Source organism: Pararge aegeria, chromosome 4, assembly GCF_905163445.1.
Source record: "Pararge aegeria chromosome 4, ilParAegt1.1, whole genome shotgun sequence".
Classification (NCBI taxonomy): Eukaryota; Metazoa; Arthropoda; class Insecta; order Lepidoptera; family Nymphalidae; genus Pararge; species Pararge aegeria.
The window spans coordinates 2,927,953-2,949,132 of record NC_053183.1 but is presented as its reverse complement, the minus strand read 5'-3'; the positions used below and the strand labels follow the sequence as shown (position 1 = coordinate 2,949,132).

Below are 21,180 nucleotides of genomic sequence, written 5' to 3'. Positions count from 1 at the left end.
AAATACTTTTTCATTAATTGCAATTGGACATTTAATTTAGAAGTTATCGTAAGTTTAAAAAAATTAACTAATAGACCTATACAAAACAATTATTTTTAGAGTTACTCTTAATTGAAAAAGTTCTATATAAATACTACACCCCATTTTTATTCAAGAATAAAAAATATCTGTAGAACTGAACCTATATTGAATGCCACACATCTCCCAAATAAACTGTTTCTACGGGCTGCTTTATAAACAGAGACAAACGCGTACAAAATGACGACTAACGACTAACTTTAACAATTTCTATTTAAAATGGCTAAAGTTAGTCGCCATTTGGCAAGGTTTGAAGATGTTTGTAATTAACATAACAATTAACAATTGTGGTTAAACGTCGTAAGGATTATACCTATTTTAATTTCCATTCACTATCACAAACACAAAAACCTCACAATACAGTTTTCTAAATCAATTTATTGTAAATGTAATATATAAATATATATGTAAATAATATATGTAATATAATATATGTAAATTTACAGCACTGGATTCATTATATATAAATTGTTTGCAAAGCACTACTTTATCTAACAATTAAACACTAACTGGTTTACAAAGCAGTTCTTATCGGATTTGTCTTCTTCATATCGACGACGAAATGTGATAATGCGAATTTGACTCATAGTCATTACTGACTTATCGCAGTTCAGTAGAAAAAGTGATACTAAATGACTGATTAGTATTTCAACAAAATTCCATTGATACAGACTTATTCTTGTTTTTACGTAGGACACACAAACCAGAGGACAGGCGCAGGTCCAATTTCGAGAAAGAGGTGAACAACCGAATCCAACTCGGATGGGCAGCGTTTAGGAAACTTCGTGACATCTTTTCGTAAAAAAAAAGAATGCAGATATCATGGTTTTCCTTTCATTTCATTTATCAAGTTTCTTAAAGGGATTTCTTCCTAATAATTGATCCTAACGATCGATGCAATAAAAATACAGGTTGTATTTTTTACAGATCTTAGTCGGCTCATTTCCCGGGTGTGGCAAACGAATTTTTAATAATTGTTGATTGCATTTTAATTTCTATTCAAAAGTAAAGGAATGTTTTCTGTGAGTAAAATTTTACTAAGACTACTTTACCTTCAGGTGACATTCCACCCTGTATATGAACCCTTTATATCTAGAGCTGCATACATACATTAACGAACAGCCCATAGTGTAGTTTAAGAAAAAATAGTTACATTAAAAGCTTATGTGTTAAAAAAAGATTTCAATAATCCTGTTGCATCAAGCACGGGAGTCACGGGGACTCTCGAAGGCACGCAGGGAGTAGAGTAGTGCTGAAAACCAAACCAACAAGATAGAGCGTAGAAGAACCAATGTATTTAAACACTAAGAAAACATTTTTCGAAAATCCATCCCAGAAGTGAATAATATTATAGTTGAAGTTTGAACAAATAACACTAATCTTAACCATCCATGAGAGAGGCTTTATAGTGGAATAGGACATGTCGAAGACAATTTTTTGCCCCTTGCCCTGGCCCTGGTATGTCGGATAGGATGCGCGCGCGCATAACGGAACCGGCTTCGTTGACCTTGAACGAGCGCTCTAGAATTCATATTAGGTGCTATTTATTTATGTAGCATTGTGTGGAATGAACGCACTTGTACTATGAGCATTATTGTATGGAAATTGTTCATATTGTTGTATTTGCATTCGTTACTTTCAGCAGACTTCTAAAACAGTTATTTGGAGAGTAGGTACCTGCACAGGCCAGCGGAATAAATTTATTTGAATAGCTAAGAATGAATGGAATCGCGAGTGCAGCAGAATTATTTCACCTCGCGAAAAATAGACAAGAATTTACGAAGCTGACTGCCAACCTTCGCTAGTCGGAGAGGCACCGCAAGAAGAAGAACAAGAAATAGCCAAGAGCGTCGTGCCGAAAGATGTGCGTCGGCTACTCCAAATACTCGGCAATCGCATTGTTTATTAGAGCGTCGCTATTCGGAGGATTCAGATGAAATCAGCATCTTTATTTTGTAATGTTTTTTAAATGTAATAAAAGTAAAAAAAATGAGATAGGTACTTTATTTATCTATACTAATATAAAATATAGGTTTAAGTTGTCGAGCGAAGTTATCACCATTACCTCGCATTAATGTAAACATATTATATGTCTGAACGCTTTATGAGTACCTGTGATAGGCATACATGAATAAAGAATATTTGAATTTTGAATTTTATTGGAAACAGGAGAAATTTCTTTGGTTCTTCGTTTGTTTATTTTTTGTTTTTTTAGAAACTACTAAAAACTATTTTATTTATATTTTTTTTCTAAAATAATAGGAATCCTTAAGAAAATTTAAATGATGAAACTAGAAGTAGCAAAATGTTGCCTATAAAATTCATTATTTGGCGTACGCAGAGAAAAATATGATAAGCGGTGATAGCCCAGTGGGTAGGAGCTCGACTTCACTTTCGAGGCGCTGAGTTCGAATCCCAGCACGCACCTCTAACTTTCCTAAGATAGGTATGTGCGTTCCTTTGATAAGTAATTAAAATACGCTTCAACGGTGAAGGAAAACATCGTGAGGATACCTGCATGCCTAGGAGTTCTCGATAATGTTCTCAAAGGTATGTGGAGTCCACCAACCCGCACTGGACCAGCGTGACGGCATTAATTAACCCCTTCTCATTACGTGAGAAGACCCGTGCCCTGTAGTTTGCTGTAATGGGTTAATTCAAAATTCAAATTCAAATTCAAATTCAAAATCTACAAGGCAATGTGATAGTTGATCATTGTTCATTAACAATAGCAGATTTTGTGTTCCACAATTTAATTAGATCGCTGGTAGAAACAAAATTGCTTACATTCTTACTGTAGTATTCATTTCAACCCAAAAGGGGTAATGTAGCAATAAAATACTTTTTAATTCATTCGAATCGGACATTTAATTTCAAAGTTATCAGGAGTTTTAAGTTGTAATGCGCGTTCGCCTTAACACTTAACAATGCCAGAACGACTAGACCGATCTGGATGAAAATCGGCACAGAGATAGATTATATCCTTTGCACATAAGCTACTTTTTATCCTGGGAAAACTATTGAATTCCGCGGGACTTGTAAAAAACAGGTAGTTTTTATATAGTTTCCATAATACCTTTACTAGCTGGTACAGGTATTATGGAAACTATATGTACTTAACTAGCTAGCACAGATAGGAGATAATTAACGCTCCGGGGAAAGGTTTATGTATATAAATAAATTAATTAATTAATCAATATACTAAGACAATACATCGCCATCTAACCTCAAACTATACTGTACTAACATTTTATAAATAATATACATGAATACCTATAATGTACAGACACTGACAAACAGTCATGTTCATCACACAAATGTTTGACAGTTGTGGGAGTCGAACCCACGGCCTTGGACTCAGAGATTAGAGTCACTGCCCACTGCGCCATTCGGCCTTCCTAGAAATATACTTAAATCAAATATAGTGACCCCAACCGCACTTGAAATGGAACATTTCCATTCGAGAGTCTCCGAGGTCAATTCAATAAAGGACCTAAGAAAATAGCCGATACGTAGTGAGCGCACGTACGTTTGCGTAACGCTCAAGGAGAATGTTCAAAGTATTGTTATATTAGGACGGTAGGTTTTTTTTTTATTTTATTATTCCACTACAAGTAATTCTTACCAGCAATCTCACCGGCTGGTAAGTGACGATGCAGTCTAAGACGGTAGCAGCCTAAACTGTTAGGAGGATTAATTATATACCGCTAATCGGATTCTACGCGACATCGTATCGGAACGTCTCATCGCTAACGTAATCGAGTATACAATCGAGTATACAGTACACAATGTAGAAATGCAAAGGCGGCCTTATTGCTGCAAGCAATCCCTTACAGGCAACCTTTGTAGACATGACTTAGAGAAAGAGAACGGGATAATGCCAAGTGTGTTTATAGATATACATAAATACCAAAATATATAGATACAAATACATAGATAATTTAAATAAATATACGTAATATATAAATATATATAACATAATATATATAAGCAGATTTTAATACATAATTTAAAACAAAAATAAAGAAATGGTATTTAATAGGTACATTGAAAGTTTTTATTAAAACGCATTCTTATATGTTAAATAAAGTTTATTTAAATATGACATATCGTGGTTTTTTGTGTAAAAAATTATTATCATAATTTTTCCCAAACGCGCCAAAAGAGGTATAACTTAAATAGAGTCTCGCAACTCAGTTCTTCAGTTCAGAGTCAGGTTATACCTAGTCGGTCACTTTATCTACTTCACTTTAACTTTAGGGAACTTCTGTCCGTTGTTATTACGTAATTAGCTGACCTAACAAAATCTCATAGTGACTATATAATTCATTCATTACGTACTTCACAATATCGTGCACTAGCTCTTAGCCTACACGAATGTGCAAGGTCCATTGGAAAGTTCACACGATTCGACGATTGTGTTGCCATTGTGTTTTCCTTTCATCGTCGAAACTCAATCAAAACCGGTTGGTCGTGGACAGCGAGCGGGGACATCGCGATTTGTGAACGTAGGTATAAATAGACCGTGCTTGTGTAAGGACGTCGACAATAAGAATTTCTTAGGGTTCCGCATAGAGGCTATATAGGGAGGTTCGTGACAGCGCATATCGGTCGATTGGCGCAGTGGGCAGTGACCCTGCTTTCTAAGTCCAAGGCTAATAAAAAAATAATGAATGAATGAATATACTTTTATTGCACACCACAAAATATAAGAAAAAAATATATAACAAAACAACGTATACAGTTTGGCGGCCTTATCGCTTCATTGCGATTACTTCCAGGCAACCAATGGCGAAGATAAAAAAATACAGAAAATAAATATTTCATAACATAAATAAATATATGTAATATACATCAAACAAGATTTATAACAAAGACAATCAAAAATAAGTAACCAAAATAAATATTACTTAAAAATAATACAATAAATGTTTGGGTGATGAACATTAATGTTTTTCGTTGTCCTGATTAATTTGTTGATTCAAAAAATGACCAACGGCCCATATCTTGGTGCCCATAACACAAGCTATGCTTACTTTTGGGCCGGATGGCGATGTGTGTGTTGTCGTAGTATATTTATTGTTTTTTACAGTAAGTTCACGGCCTATTATATAATCTAGGATTAGCCATTACTTAGATCTATGGTTTCAATTATCAAGAGCCTATAACTGTCCACTGCTGGATACCTTTCCCAAATGGAGGGTTTGCCCAAAATCACCACGATACGGTAGTAGTACAGATACAGAGGACGCTGCTGTTCATTTTAAGTTATACCAGAACGTTAAATCTCTTAGCTGTACGGTTGTACGAGTGACCAGACCAATTCATACCATCGCCAATTTAAATAGAACCGTAGACCCGCTAATATAATCTCGAGACCACGATGTTTAGTAAGTACACTGGACACCGTTTAAGTCCTAATATTTTTAAGCTACGGAATCATTATACGTAAAATTCTATTCTATACGTGCTTCAATTTAAACGCGCTGCGACCTTGCTGACTATGGAAACATGCCATAATATTTGATCTCACAGTCCTATCATGTACCTTCCATGTAATATAATTCTGAGATAATTTTCATATGTTTTAATAAAAAAAAATTAATATACCATTTGATTACCGTTTAAGTTAGATACAACAATATAATATTTTGTAGGAAATGAAATTAAAACTTGTGAAGGTCGTCCTATATAATATATAAATAAAATTAAAAAGTTTTAATTTAATTCAATAATTAATTTTATTATTAGGTAATAAATAAAATTCAAAAGTATTAATAAATAAAATTTATTACTTAATTATTAAGTAATTAATTAATAATTAAGTAATTAATTAATTACTTAATAATTAAGTAATAAATTTTATTTATTACTTTTTAAATTGCTAAGGCTCGAAAGGACTTAAACCTAGAGCCGGAAGGTATGTTTTTGATTATACAATTGCTTTTATGTACTAGAGCAAAAATGAAAATTTAGTCCGCTTAAGTGCCAGTAGCATTAAAAGAAAATAAATATTTTAGGACACCAAGAATTTTTTTAAATTGACTGTATTGTCAGTTTAGGAAAATTGTTGCGAAAAAATCAAAAGTAAACTAAAATGTTATGTTCATCGTATCATAATCGATTTCCTGCAGGTTTCCCTTCTACACTAAATTGTTTTTACACAGAGGTACACACAGATGAAATAATATTCCAGGCAATAATTTCTAGGTTCCTTTTGAGTGAGGTCTAAGCCTATCTAAAATACATGAAATACTTTACTAGGTACCTATTTCTCGGATGAGCATTTAGCAATAAAGTAGGTCCTTATAACAAGAAGCAGCAGCCACGAACATTTTTATAAAGTGCCAATGGGTATGTGTATATCTACCAGTTTATTGACCGATTGACCGACAGACTGATTAACAAGGCGGCCATGTTGAAAAACCTGATGTTCGTAATTTGAATCTATGTCAAGAATTTGCTGGCAAGGAGCAAGCGCTTTTTTCATAGATAAAATACAAAAATTAAATTTGAAACTTGATTCGAAATTTGAGTTATGATATCGATTATCGTTTTATCGTTATATTTATTCTGTCGTTTAAATATTTGAAATATAATTTTATTATAATTGTATCTTCCAAACAAGGTACCTTTAGAGACAATAAAAATAGTCTGATCTGTTCTCAAAGCAAATCGATTGATCGATATATTTAATATAAAAATAAAAAAAGAACTTAACAATAAAAAAACTCTAAGGCCTGTCATAAAATATGTACTTTTTTATAACAATGCCCTTAAAAAGATATTTATAAAAATAAAAAGTGATTTTGGTACATCCCTGGTGGGGATCGAACCCACGACCTTTGGATTAGAAGTCCAACGCGCTATCCTCTGCGCCACAGGGACCGTGCGAGTTATGTCAAAAGTATCAGTCACTTGCTTTAGCCCACACACGGCACTCACACGCTTGTCTAAATGCGTAGCACTTTGAACTGTGTGCGTAATACAGTACCAGCTGGCATTTCCTTAAAAATCAATATTTTTCCACTAAATAATAATATTAGTACGAGCTACTGAAGAGTGATATCGCTCTTACATAGTTTGTAGCGTTAGTAAAATGATATTACGATTATAATAGAGGTTTGAAGAAATATTTTTAAAGGCAAAATTGGAAGTTTGTTAGCTGTAACTATGTCTTACTTAACTTGTCTATGGTTCTTGCTATAAGGTGTGGTATTTTGTATTTGTATAATCATTTTTTTTTTTTTTTTCGTATAGATTTAAAAAAAAAAATTTTTTTTCATCTTTCCAATGTCAGTTTAAGCTTTAAGGTCCCCTGAATCGGTGTCGCAACTTTATACAGCACCTAATGTCGTGAAAGTGGAATCACCAAAATCACTAGGAATCCCATTAAGGCGATTCCTAGATTTAGTGAAAACGGTAACCAGAGTTTTAAGCCACTGCTAATGTGGAATTACTGACAATTTTAGGCAGAGGACGCTGCGTGTTTCTCTTCAGTTGTCACCAGTATGGGGTTATGGGTTAATGACTATATATCAAACTAAAAACTTATTAGTGTGTTGCTTGTTTGATTAAATTTAGGTATACTTTTTTTTTACCTAATTCTTAATTTAAACAAAAAAATTAACAATCTGTGTGTAGTCGGTTTGTTAAACATACGTACGTAAATTTATTAAAATTACTTTTCGGAATAGAATAGAATAGAAAAGAAAAACTTTATTGCAACACAACAAAAAAAGGAAAATACAAGGAAAACAGTAATAGTACTTAGTGCTAGGGTGCAAAGGCGGCCTTATCACTAAAAGAAGACACGGATTACAAAAATTATTTTTTTCGATTTCTATTTTTAATTTTATTTCATTATTAAATGATTGTTAAATTCATGCGTACTTAGTTCATTGCACTAACAACTACTATTGGAGGACGAAGTTATGAAATAGACTTTTCTTTTTTTTTCTTTACCACTCTAGTTCGTGCCTTTTCCTAGCTACTTGACACTGGCAAAGTACATTGTGCTGTTTTGGCACTACAAAAAGCTATAAATTAATAGAAGAAGAAAATTTACAGTTCATTTGAAAGAAACATTTGGCTCCCTCTGGCGGAACTAATTGACCGTCTATATCGTCATTCCGGAGAGACGATGATTCACTTATTTACTTATGGCACAAAAGTCTAATTTGTATTCAAGAAGACGTTAAAGAAAATTCTAAGGTCATATCAACCTTCTTACATAACTTATATATGACTAAGAGTCACTGTAATATGAATAAGTGTCTACTGTCTATACTACTATGTCACTAGCTATATATCTATAGCACTATATGTAGCACTGACGTTTTGCTGGCATTAACGTATCGTTATTTCAACTTTTTTATGATTTTGTAGTAGTAGTAGCAGAATAGAAGGCTCAGAGTCACTCAGCGGGCGATGGAGAGAGCTATGCTAGGAGTATCTCTACGTGATCAAATCAGAAATGAGCTCAGCGAGTCGCGAAGCTTAAGTGGCAATAGGCAGGGCACATAGCTCGGAGAACCGATGGACGTTGGGGTCTTAAGGTGCTGGAATGGCGACCCCGCACCGGTAAACGCAGCGTAGGTCGGCCCCCAACGAGGTGGACAGATGACATCAGGCGAGCCGCTGGGAGCCGCTGGAGGCAAGCGGCCCTTGACCGTGTATTGTGGAACTCCCTTCAAAAGACCTATGTCCAGCAGTGGACGTCGATTGGTTGACATGATGATGATATTTTTGCCGTGTTGTTACGGCAGATCATGATACAGTTGTCACCAACCTTATTCTTTCTTATTTTATTTTTATCGGTTTAATCGTAACAAAATATTTACAAATCTTTTATATTATTTTTATTTATTATTACACATTTTTCTTTTTAAATTATATAATACTTTTAAATTATATTATTTTAAAGCATATCCATAGTTTTTAGGCGTCGCTCTGTCAGTGCCTACCGTCCAAACGTCACGTCTGACTTCACGGAAGATCAGCGCTGTTTCTTTAACAGGCACTGCAAACATGCTGAGTGAAGACCATTTTGGGATCACACCGTTCCTATAATTGTTGTGTAGACTACTAAGTCGATTTTGATTCTAGTCTGTGTATATCCAAATAAAGTTTTCTTTCTTTCTTTCAACCCTGCTCTTCTCCCGGGTGTGGTACGAGGCGACTAAGGGAATATGATAAAGCAGCAGACGGGCAGCAACGTCCTCTATCTACTGCGATCACCCACCCGTCTGCCCAGCGTGGTGATTCAGGGCAAAACCTCCCGTTGGGAAAGACCCAGCAGTTCAGCAGTTTTACCTACACTTGGAATAAATAGCAATTCCCTATCCCTATCCCTATCCCTACTATTGCTAATTACTATTATTATAAATGTGAATGTAAGTTTGTTTGTGACGCTTTCACGCAAAAACTACCATACCGATCATCACCTAACTTTGTACACATATTCCTGAACGTATTAGAAGTAATATAGGATGCTTTTTATCACGTAATGAGGCTCAGTTGTCTTGGGAGAGGGGACGAAAGTGTTTGACGATTTTACACCAGGCTTAGATATCCTAAATACATAAAGTGCTGCCACATTTATGAGGCACATGTCTTATGAAACCCAAAAACAAAATGCGGACGAAGTCGCGGGCAACAGCTAGTTATATTATAAATGTCAATGTAAGTTTGTTTGTTACGCTTTCACGCAAAAACGACTTAACCGATCCTTATGAAACTTTGTACACATATTCTTGGGAGTGTTAGAAGTAATATAGGATACGCTTTATCCCGACAATAAGCTTGGTTCCTTTGGGAGAGGGGATGAAAGTGTTGACGATTTTACACCATAACTCAGACAAATTATAACCGATTTAAATAATTATTTTTGTACTATGGAGGTTACAATATTTGTTTAATTTTGCCCAAATTTTATGTAGATCTGATGAATGTGGTTGGAGATAGAGGACAGAACTCTTCAGCGGACAGCTGCAAACCCCACATTTTAGGCTTAGCGATACTGAATACATTAATTTTTTTTAGAACTACAACTAAATTGAATGCCACATCAAAAAACAAAATTAAACGCAGAGAAAGTCGCGGGCAATAGCTAGTATATCTATAATTTAAAAATGATATAAACTAACAGTCGATAAAAAGGTAATTAAGTCGTGAGTTAATTGGCAAAGCTCTCAGGCTGCGATTGCCGGAGAGATGCGGCTTCAAATACCGGCGCGGCGGTTCCGAATTATTTATATACTTTTATAGTAGTAGAAGTAAAGAATTTTGCGACAGAGCTCGTGCAAGAAATGACTGCCGCCACGCTTATTTCCGCCGAATTGCTTTGTTCCGGTCTGAAGGGCGTGGGCTTGGTGTAATCACATATCGGGGGAGAATTCAAAAAATATAAATTCCCAAAAGGCCCCCGACTTATGAACAAACAAGGCAGGTAATAGATCGTTAATGTCCGAAAACCTTTTGTCGTTTACAAAAGGTTTTCGGACATTAACGATTAACGAGTAAATAACGAGTTAATACAACCTAATTAAAAACTTTATATACAATTATTAACGTAAATTAAAACTGCAATGAACGTAACAAATAGCATCTCAGCAAGTCTCACTCCAAATAACAAATTAGCGAAATAATTAATGTAACGTTAACTTTATAACCACGAAATTTGACTGGTGAAACTGTTAATTTTGAATAATGCACCGTTAATTTAACATTGGACAGGTTAAAGCAGTAAATGATGTTAAAATTAGCGATAGTTGCATTTCGCATATCTACGTGAAGGCTGTTCTTTTGTTTAAAGCACTGTTTAAAAAAAAAAAATATTGCAAAGTATTTTGTATCTCTAAATCTCTAAATATACTTATTTATTTATTACTTTTGTTATAAATAAATTGTTAATAAATTTTCTGACGATTGCGACATTCAATGACAAGGTTATATTGATATGTGCTGATCTAACCTTCAATTTTCTACTCTCAATTATTCTATTTAACGAATGGCAATATTTATAAAATGTGAAAGTGATATTAATGAATTGGAAATAGAATATAAAATGAAATAGCGGACTCCCAGGAACATTTTACTCTTTCATCAATAAATAATAATAAAAGTTTTACTTCAATCGCGCGTAAAGGTTCCACACAGACACTTTTTTTTAAATATATAATATTTAATTCTAGGCGAAACCTTTATACTGAACAATTTGTTAAAAATACAAGACGTGCATTATATATCTAGTGGGTAAGTAACGAAAATTACATTTACATACCTATCAAGATCTGCATGCAGTAAACTGGTTTACGAATAAGTACCATAAGTCAAACTGCACGGAGTCCATGTTATTGTCTAGACTGGAGGGATGGAACGTCTGCGAACATTCTAGAACGTTCTCTATGTAACTTATGCTTATTTGAACATCAATCATCAATAACCTAAATAGTCCACTGCTGGACTAAAATAGTAGTAGCATAGAGGACGCAGCTTTCCGTTAGGCATACCCTTAGTCGCCTCGTACGAAACCCGCGGGAAGAGTAGGGATGGTGACAACTGACAACTGTATTTCAATCACCACATGGTATTTAACGGTGAAGGTAAACGTAGTGAGGAAACCTGCATGCCTGAGAGTTTTCATAGTATTCTAAAGGCGGGTGAAGTCCACCAATCCACACTTGCAGTGGCGTGCACTTCATACATGCACAAAAGCACTGCATACCCAAATTATTTTATATAACTAGTATTAAAGGGGAATTTTTTTTATGCCATTTACCTGCTTTATGCATACCCTGGTCGCAAACCTTGTGCACGCCACTGCACACTTGGCCAGCGTGGTGGACTATGGCCTTATCCCTTCTCATTGCAGACGGAGACCAATGCACTGTAGGGATGTGATGAGGGACAAATATTCAAAATTGAGTCCGTTTAAAAAGGGGATAAGAGAAGTCATGTCAATATTTAAGTTAACAAAAAGAGGCATAGTATAACTTTTTCGGTTAAATTATAATTACCCCTTATTATTTTGGAAGTGATTCGACAGGCCCGATAAAAAGTGGACGGAGATGCGGGTGGGCCATTAGTGTTTTTATTCAAGTAGCCTACCAGTTCGAGGATGTGTGACCGCTCAAGCGCGAGTCGGTTACTTTTTTTTTTAATTTAAATTTGGAATACTGATACCTTTAAAAATGTATGATATTTAATTTTTTTATTTATATAGGATGCAATGCCTTTCCGCCTGTATCCTGTATATAATGAATGAATGAAAGAATTAATTAATGAATGAATATGCTTTTATTGCACACTTAATAGCGATTTCTTCCAGGTAACCAATGGCGACGAAAAAAAATGCAAAAATAGTTAGGTATTGCATATATACATATTACATAATATACTCATAAAATATATTATAATAATAATAATTATTATTATTATTTTTTCTAAAAAAAACAATGCAAACAGATGACCAAAGCTGAACTATAATATGCCCTGATAACTAAACTCCCCAGTTGACAGTTGCAATAAGAGATAGGTTTTGTGCTTATAATTACAAAATTTTAAAGTAAAAAATATATAAAACACATTGAGGTTTCAAAGGTGCTTTTAAAGTAGAATAAATTAATTTTGAATTTGGAATTTTATAACCCCTTAAATATCTTACGCTGCAGATTGCAGTAATGGCCGTTGGTGACGCGTGACGTAAAAGAGTAGTAGTAGAGTTTTTTGTGACGGATCAAGCAGCATTTCTTTGTTCCAATCTAGAGGATTTTGACGATCACTCTGGCGCAGCGGTAATTTCTGTGGTATTATAAACTCAGTTCCCGCGTTCCATTCCGGCAAAGATAATTTGAGATTTTATTTTTTCTGAATTTTCTTCGGCCTTGGCTACTTGCAATTCTAATGATAATATGTGCCGCCAAGCACGATGTCGCGTAACTGATCTGATGGGCTTATTATACCCTTTTAGTCATTCCCCTCTTAGATTGCATAACACATACCACCTGACATTATATTCAATGGCTAACTTGTAGTGGAGAAGAAGAAAAAGAAGAAGAAGCACTTTATTGCACGTATAACATACAGGAAAAGAAACAGTAAGGAGTATACAGTACACAATGTAGACATGCAAAGGCGGCCTTATTGCTGCAAAGAATCTCTCACAGGTAACCTTTGTAGATAGGACTTACAGCAAGAGTGGAGTATGTAATATAAAAAAAAAATCCGATATGATTCCTTTTTAATGAGTGTTCATCACACAAACATTTTCCAGTTGCGGGAATCGAACCCACAGCGTTGGACTCAGTAAGCAAGGTCGTTGCCCACAACACAGTAAATAAACCACTTATACACCGGTGATGTCGCGGGCAACAGCTAGTATAAATAAATTAGATAAGCACCTAGAGTTCAAGGATGCTCGAAACCGGTCAAGTGCAAGTAGTATCGAGCGGCCGAGCTCGTAATAGCCTGTTTACACTGTAACTGCCTTAGAGAAATAAAACTAAAAAAATAGAGAGGACAAACATTCGTACCGTTGTATGCCCATAGGACTTACTCTACTGGCTGATAGAGTACATCGCTTTCTTTTGTTTTTGTAATAATTGACGCGCCTATAAACAGAGCTACACTGCGCAGGCCGTGCCAGGAATAAGTCCTGCACCCGGCCTATGCCCAGCAACCTAGACGTAGTTATCAAGACTCATGTGCCTGAAATAACACCGGCAACCACGCCCTTCAGACTGGAACACTGCAATACTGCTTGGCGGCAGAAATGCTGCTTGATCCGCCAGAAGAAGCTGTACTACTCTTCTATTACGTCACGTAAGCCGCCATCGGGAGAGTACCGCAGCGTGAGACGTTAAACAGGAGAGTGATTTTAAAATACAGAATTCATTTGTTTCAATGGTAATACCCCCGGGTGAGCTATGAACAAGTCGCAAGTGTTAAATCATTACAAATAAATGTTTATATGTTTTTTTTTTAAATTATATTTTACACTACAACTGCTTGAGCTCCAAATTACCGCTGATCGGTTAATACACGACATCGTTTTTGGCGCCACATTTTTGCCGGTAACCCGGTTACTAGCCAGGGCCGAAGAAAATTCAGGAAAAATTATTCCCATAGTATCTTTGCCGGGATCGAACCAAGAACCTCTGTTTATAGGTGTAGTCCAAATTGCTATACACACATAATTTACCGCTGCCCCGAGAGATATCGAAAATGGGTATTTACTATCTGATTAGTATGTGAATCTCATGACTTAACCGCCGTTCAGTAAGCTCATTTTGTGAGATTATTTCAACGATAGCGTAACCAAAGTACTCTCCACCTTCTCCTTACTCCTTAATTAGTTAATAAAACGTGACGTAAATGATAATTTTCACCGCGTTTTTAAATTAGAGCAATTAAAACCGAAGCATTTCTTCGTTTATGCAATCCTTAATAATTTGACCGATTGGCGCAGTTTGTAGCGACCCTGCTTTCTGAGTCCAAGGCCGTGGGTTCGATTCGCACAACTGGAAAATGTTTGTGTGATGAGCATGAATGTTTTTCAGTGTTTTGATCTAAGTATTTATGTATATTACTCATAAAAATATTCATCAGTTATCTTAGTACCCATAACAAAAGCTACGCTTACTTTGGGGCTAGATGGCGATGTGTGCGCTGTCGTAATAGATTTATTTATATTTATTATTTAATACTTTAATAGGATTTTTCTATAAGTGTACATAATATGTAAATAATACAAATAATATTAATTACCCTTTATATAAATTTTGTACTTATCGTTCTTCTAGGTGATAGATAGCCTTTCTCCTCAATTGTATGCTCTTTGGCATGCATTTATGGATGTTAAGTATTTACAGATTATACTACCCTACTACACACTCACTTATAATCTAGGAATTACAGGTTACGAGTGAGGTTGCAAGGTGTTATATCATAAGGGTAGGGTTGAAAAAAACCGCCTCGGTTGTTTTATGGTTAAAATATCACTAGGTCCGAGATTCAGTACACAATGAACAATCATTTAGCAGTCATACTCCATCAAAGAATAGCTCGCCAAGTTCTGCTAAGTCTACTGAGTAATCAAGCTTGGTCAGATTTTTATTATATTTTGTTTGTCAGCCTGTCTGCCTGTCCGTGCATCACGTGAAAACTACTAAACAGATTTGAATAAAATTTAGTATTGAGGTAGCTGATATTCAGGGTCAACATATAGGATACTTTTTACAACATAGGACATAACTCTTCACAAAATTCAATAAATTCAAAATTCAAAATTCATTTATTTCAAGTAGGCCTAATACAAGCACTTTTGAAACGTCAAGTCTGTCCGTGTGTAGTGACTCTACCACCGGTTCGGAAGGCAGATTCTACCGAGAAGAAGCCGGCAAGAAACTCAGCAGTTGCTCTTTTCCAACATCAAAAATTTACATTTTATATTTTAACATTCATTTTTCTATCTTGTGAGAGATGAAAGCGGAGCCGGATGCTTCCAAGCAACCTTGTCATTAAGAAACTCATCAATTGTATAATAACCTCGCTGTAATAAATGTGTTTTAACACATTCTTTAAACTTATGGATTGGTAGGTCCAAAATTACCTTAGGAATCATATTATAAAAGCGTATACTCAATCCCACAAATGACTTCTGCACCTTTCGCAGACGATATGCAGATGTCACTAATTTATGACCATTTCTTGTAAGTCGACTGTTTATATCCACTTTTTGTTTATAAAGACTAATATGTTGTCTTACAAATACTATATTGTTATAAATGTATTGTGAGGCTACCGTAAGTATACCACAAAACAAATACAATATTGGCACAAATAACACCAAGTCGCAAGGCATGTGACAACGATCGAATGCATGTGTACCATCCTACTAATATTATAAATGCAAAAGTTTGTGAGGATGCACTTGTATGTATGTATATATCAACTAAAATAATGACAACTTACTTACTCAGTATACCACGTAAAATAATAGTAGGTACAAAGCTAGCCACGATGAATATGATGTTAGATGATCTGCTAGATGATATATTTATAATAATATTATCTTTATTAAACAAAACATAAGTAATTATAAACAAAAAGTCGATATAAACAGTCGACTAACTAGAAACGGACATAAATTAGTGATATCTGCATATCGTCTGAGAAAAGTACAGAAATCCTTTGTGGGGATTGGTATATGCTTTTATAACATGATACCGAAGGTAATATTAGATCTACCTTTACCTAAGTTTAAACAATATATTAAAACACATTTAATAAATCGTGGTTACTACACGATTGATGAATTCCTAAACGACAAGGCTGCTTGGAAGCAGGCCACTCCCATCTCTCACAAAACAGAAAAATTCTGAAGATTGTTAAACTTTAAAATGATGTAGGAAAAGAGCAATCTGCTGAGTTTCTTGCCGGCTCTTCTCAGTGGAATCTACCTTCCGAACTGTTGGTAGAGTCACTACAAATAGACTTGACGTTTCATAAGAGCTTATTAATAAGGCCTACTTGAAATAAATAAATTTTGAATTTTGAATTTTGTTCTATCCTATCTACGAATTCATCCAATGGATTCCTATCAACGAAGCTTTCCGTGCCGTTTCCGTTCAAAAATTGACCTAAATTGTTTCAAAGGTTTCACTCATTAATGTGGTACTAATGAGAGGGAAACGGTAAAATGATTATCACCACAGTAAAATTTGAGGTTGCTTATGATCGGTCGTATGAAAATAGGTCGATTTTAAAATGTGTTGTACGAAAATCCAATCCAAAAATTCGTCTATAATTTAACTTTTTTCTAGAAGGTGTCTTAACTAACTTTTAACTTAATAATAAACCTCTACCTAATTAATTATCTTATCGAATTTCGTCAATAATAGGTAGATTTCATATTAATAAAATTTTATTTCAAATCATTAATTTTTAACTATTTTAATGTTCCATTTTCCTGAATTAACCCATTATCCCGAAAAACTATTAGACAGATTTTGTTGCAGTTTTTGCTATTACTTCAATTCTCTACTTGCAAGTCCGAATAAACCGATGGTTATTTTATTGATTAGCTATTAATAGGTATCCTTTCAGAGGGTAGGTACGTTCACATGCATTTAGTAAAAAGCTGTTCTGAAATTTCAAATAGACAATCAAATTTAATTTTTTGTTTGTCCTATATATATATATGTATATATTATGTATATGCCTAGATTAATAAGAGCTTAAAAAGTTTCATTATTTTTGATCTTAAATGACGGCACTTGTTTTTATTATTATCAACTTATTGATGTTAATACTTTAATAGGTAGGTACAACCAAGTTGTCGTGGATTTAATAGGTATTTAATATTTATCATATGACATACAGATAGCTTATTTTTGATTACCTATATATTATATAATAAGTGTCGTGATTAACTATATGACCATTAAGATATTAATACACAGGTAGACAGGCAACTCTGCCAGGGAATGCTTAGGTTTTTATTACTAAATTCCTAAGGGTTCATAGTGTTCTCAAAGACTTGGGAGTTTTATGAATAGAAAGAGCTGAAAGGAGTCTCCAAATCTGTGGAAGGCTGGCTGGCTGATAATGTTCGTCTCCTGGATGCAAGCTGATACTTATACGTCTGTGCCAAATGTCATGATTGGTTCAGAAAATAACCAAACAAATACACTTCCGCATTTACAATATCTTATATACAAGTGTAACCGAATTACGAAATAATGTTGAAGGATGCATAAGTATAGTTCATAAGAAGTCACCCTATAAAAATATTAAATCAAAAGAAGCATATCTATTTTTCCATAAAAACTAATTCAAAACATTTTAAGTGTTTACTTATGACAACCCTATTGAAGCTAAAAGACCGACTCGCGCACAGTACCTACTCTACGCGGCGCGTACCTAATAAAGTGACAGGATTCGCATGATTTTAATTTTGCATATGATGTTAGGGCTGTACATGATTTATTTTAGTAAAAGCTATAGCATTCAAAAACTGTTAGGTTCTTGGTTTCACAGATAAGTCTCAGAGACAGTATATAATGTACCACAAAAACCTGTGAAGTTTTATTTCGGTTTTCATTTACACATTGTATAGTGTAGATGTCATAAATAAACAATTTATAAATAAAAAGTGGGTTATCCGTCGTACCTACATAAGCGGTACATACAACTACATTCGTACGATAACAATAGGCTTCGTGATATAAAAAAGCATAACAACGCAGAATGTCTACCTACCTATTAATTAATCAGAGTAAAAAAGCCTCTTCGATGTTAAGAGGCCCCATATATTATTTCTTATAGCCTATAAACCTAGTTGAATTCACGGTTGAAATTCCAACCGATTTATTTCAACTATGAATCTGAGATTGTGTTTTTGCTAGAACTACTACTATTCTAGTGCCTAACGAATTTGCTCTACCTTACTTTAGGGGACCCCTTGCGTAAGTTGCCCTGCCACAAGGACCTACTCACAACCTACCTATAACAGATATTTCTCATTTTATTACGCGCTTTATATTAGCTTCACCTGTATGTTTGTTTGTATGTTTGTAACCGAATTCTTTAAGTAGCTTACTCTTAATATGGCAGACTCTTAATTAAACTCAACGCCAAAAGGGGGTGATATAAGTTGATGGGGGTGAAGACAGATGATGATGGACATATTTGATTGCGGTATATTTATATCACGTATGTACAACAACCTGCAGTACTAATTTAGGTAGGTACCTACCTCAATCACCATTGATCACGTACCTACATAAGGGAATATTATGTTTTTGCGGCGGTCACAAGGCTTAGCAGCAATGGCGTTTTATTTTTATAACGCAAAAAAATTCAAATTTTAAAAATGTTTTAATGTAAGTAGACCTTATTACGGGCACTTATGAAGCGCTCATACATTTAACATGTTACACTAATGTTAGTGATAGTGATAACTGCATTCGTTAACTTAAATCTAAACCATGTTACACTAATGTTAGTGATGGTGATAACTGCATTAGTTTACTTAAAACTAAAGCTAGCTAAAGGTAACAGGGTTCGAAACGCGCCCTGGTCTAAGAAGAAGCCCACAACAAACTTAGCCGGGTGTTCTTTTTGTAATAACCATCGCACATTGTCATTTTTCAAATCATCAAATTTAGAATAAGCATCCACCCATTTTCGAAATAAAAAGCTTCTAATACCTACAATGAATTAACTTATTCTATATCAGGACCTTTCCATTTCCGAAATAAATAGCTCCTAATACATAATACTGTAATACATAATCTTCAGATCTCAGACAATTATTATGTAGCCGATGTATAACAACTTTAAAACGTATAAGATGATAATCTAGCATCGTAGTAAAATTATAACGCAATTTATTTGCGACCGTACAGTCTAGAATAACATCTTAGTTACAATAACTAATGAAATTTAAAAAAAAAACCTTACCATAATAATTTTATAACCACAAATAACAAACACTAGCACTCAATGTTATTGTTTTTATGATCTGCTTAGAAAAAATGAAGCTTATTTGATTACGAATCGCGTCACCATAGCAACGCAGAAGATGGCGGCCGACGCATGCGCACAGATGGCACAACGCGGTGAGACTGCCGGTTTTCGCGCCACCGGACCGACACTAACGTAAACTTGCTTTGTGAACGAGAATGGCGGGAACAATAGCGATCCAATAGAGGAAAATTATTTCGAGAAACAAATTCTCCATTAATTAATTATTGACTGTAAAAATTACGTATAGATTAACGTAGTGGCGACGATGTACCTGAATATCCTCCTGGCCGTATCCGACCACAGCGACTCCTAGCTACTATTATGAGCGTAACTGATGGGCTCTCTAGTGGCTGGCATAACCACTTTTTGTATCACATCACATTGACAGCACGTCAGTACCCCACCAATAATATTGTAATATATGGCCGGTGAAGGCCTTTAAGTCATTACGCCAAGCATCTATGTTCTTGTTCTTGTCAATGTCTATCAAGTAAAAAAAAAAAGTATCTTAATATTTCATAGTGTGTTGCTGCATAATGCCGTCGAAATGATCGTGCGCATCGAATGACGTTCCTTCCGCATTATTCCGGAAAGATATTGTGTCGGAGCTTGGGAGGCTTCGCGGCTACTAATTTTCACCAAGATACATAATCCACGCGAACGAAGCCGCGGGTATCAGCTAGTAGGCTTTAAAAGATTGATGAATGTAACATACTGTTCTGTACCATTGATAGGTTAGTCGGCTGCCATCTTAGACTACAATAACTATTTACCACTTACAACAATTAAAAACACCCGGCTAAGTTTGTTGTGGGCTTCTTCTTAGTCTCTCTTCTCGTAGCTTTAGTTCTAAGTTTACGAATGTGGTTATCGCCATCATCTCACTACCGTGTAATTCTTATGTACGCATCAAAAGTGCCACCTATGGGCCTACTTGAATAAAGATATTTTTGACTTTGACTTTGGCTTTGAATTGCAGTCATAATGATGTCTAAATTTCGATACCTAGGTGTGGTCAAGAAATTGAGTATTGTATTGTTTCAATATCTCGCAACAAAATGGGCAACGATTGGGGAGAAAATCTCATCTGCAGGGCTAGTACAGGCAGGAGACAAAATTATATCCTCTGACGGGGATATAATAAACGTGACCGCATGCTAACACAGGAATATGGAATAGGAGAAGTTTACCCCCTTTTATTATTAAACATATATGATTGGAATATTATTTCTACTTGAGCGCCAGTGATCTGAGAGTAGATAAAGCTGTTGGAGAAGATACATTTTGAAGGTTAAAAATGTTTTCTCTTTGGAGTTAACTACTCCTATTCCATGTTCCCGTTATTTAGCACGTCAATTAGGTCCCCTGTAAGTGTGTAATATAATCGGGGGATATAATGTTTGTCTCCTGCCTGTGCTAGCCCAGAGCCCTACAGATTTTGGGTATATTCAAAAATTTCCCATATCACCCACGCAGTTTTATTGCCAGGCCGCGATCGCTTTTAGCAATAATACCGCCACTTGTACAGCCAAAGTGTAAATTTATTTTTTTGTTGCATTTGTTTCTTGG

At 35.0% G+C, this 21,180-nt stretch overlaps 1 protein-coding gene and 1 non-coding gene across 3 annotated transcripts in view; both read right to left on the bottom strand.

Moving 5' to 3' along the window:
• LOC120637750 (prion-like-(Q/N-rich) domain-bearing protein 25) overlaps window positions 1-19,721 on the bottom strand; it is a 41,198-nt gene extending 21,477 nt beyond the window's left edge. Inside the window, exon 1 of one of the 2 annotated variants that reach the window (XM_039909737.1) lies at window positions 19,546-19,721. The gene's annotated coding sequence lies outside the window, so the exon portion shown is untranslated. Of the gene's footprint in view, window positions 1-391; window positions 459-19,545 lie in introns of those variants that run through there. The other variant, XM_039909738.1, reaches the window with a different exon arrangement.
• On the bottom strand, window positions 6,894-6,966 carry Trnar-ucu. Its single transcript has one exon. It is a non-coding gene; the product is annotated as a tRNA-Arg (tRNA).
• Window positions 19,722-21,180: the final 1,459 nt, after the last annotated feature.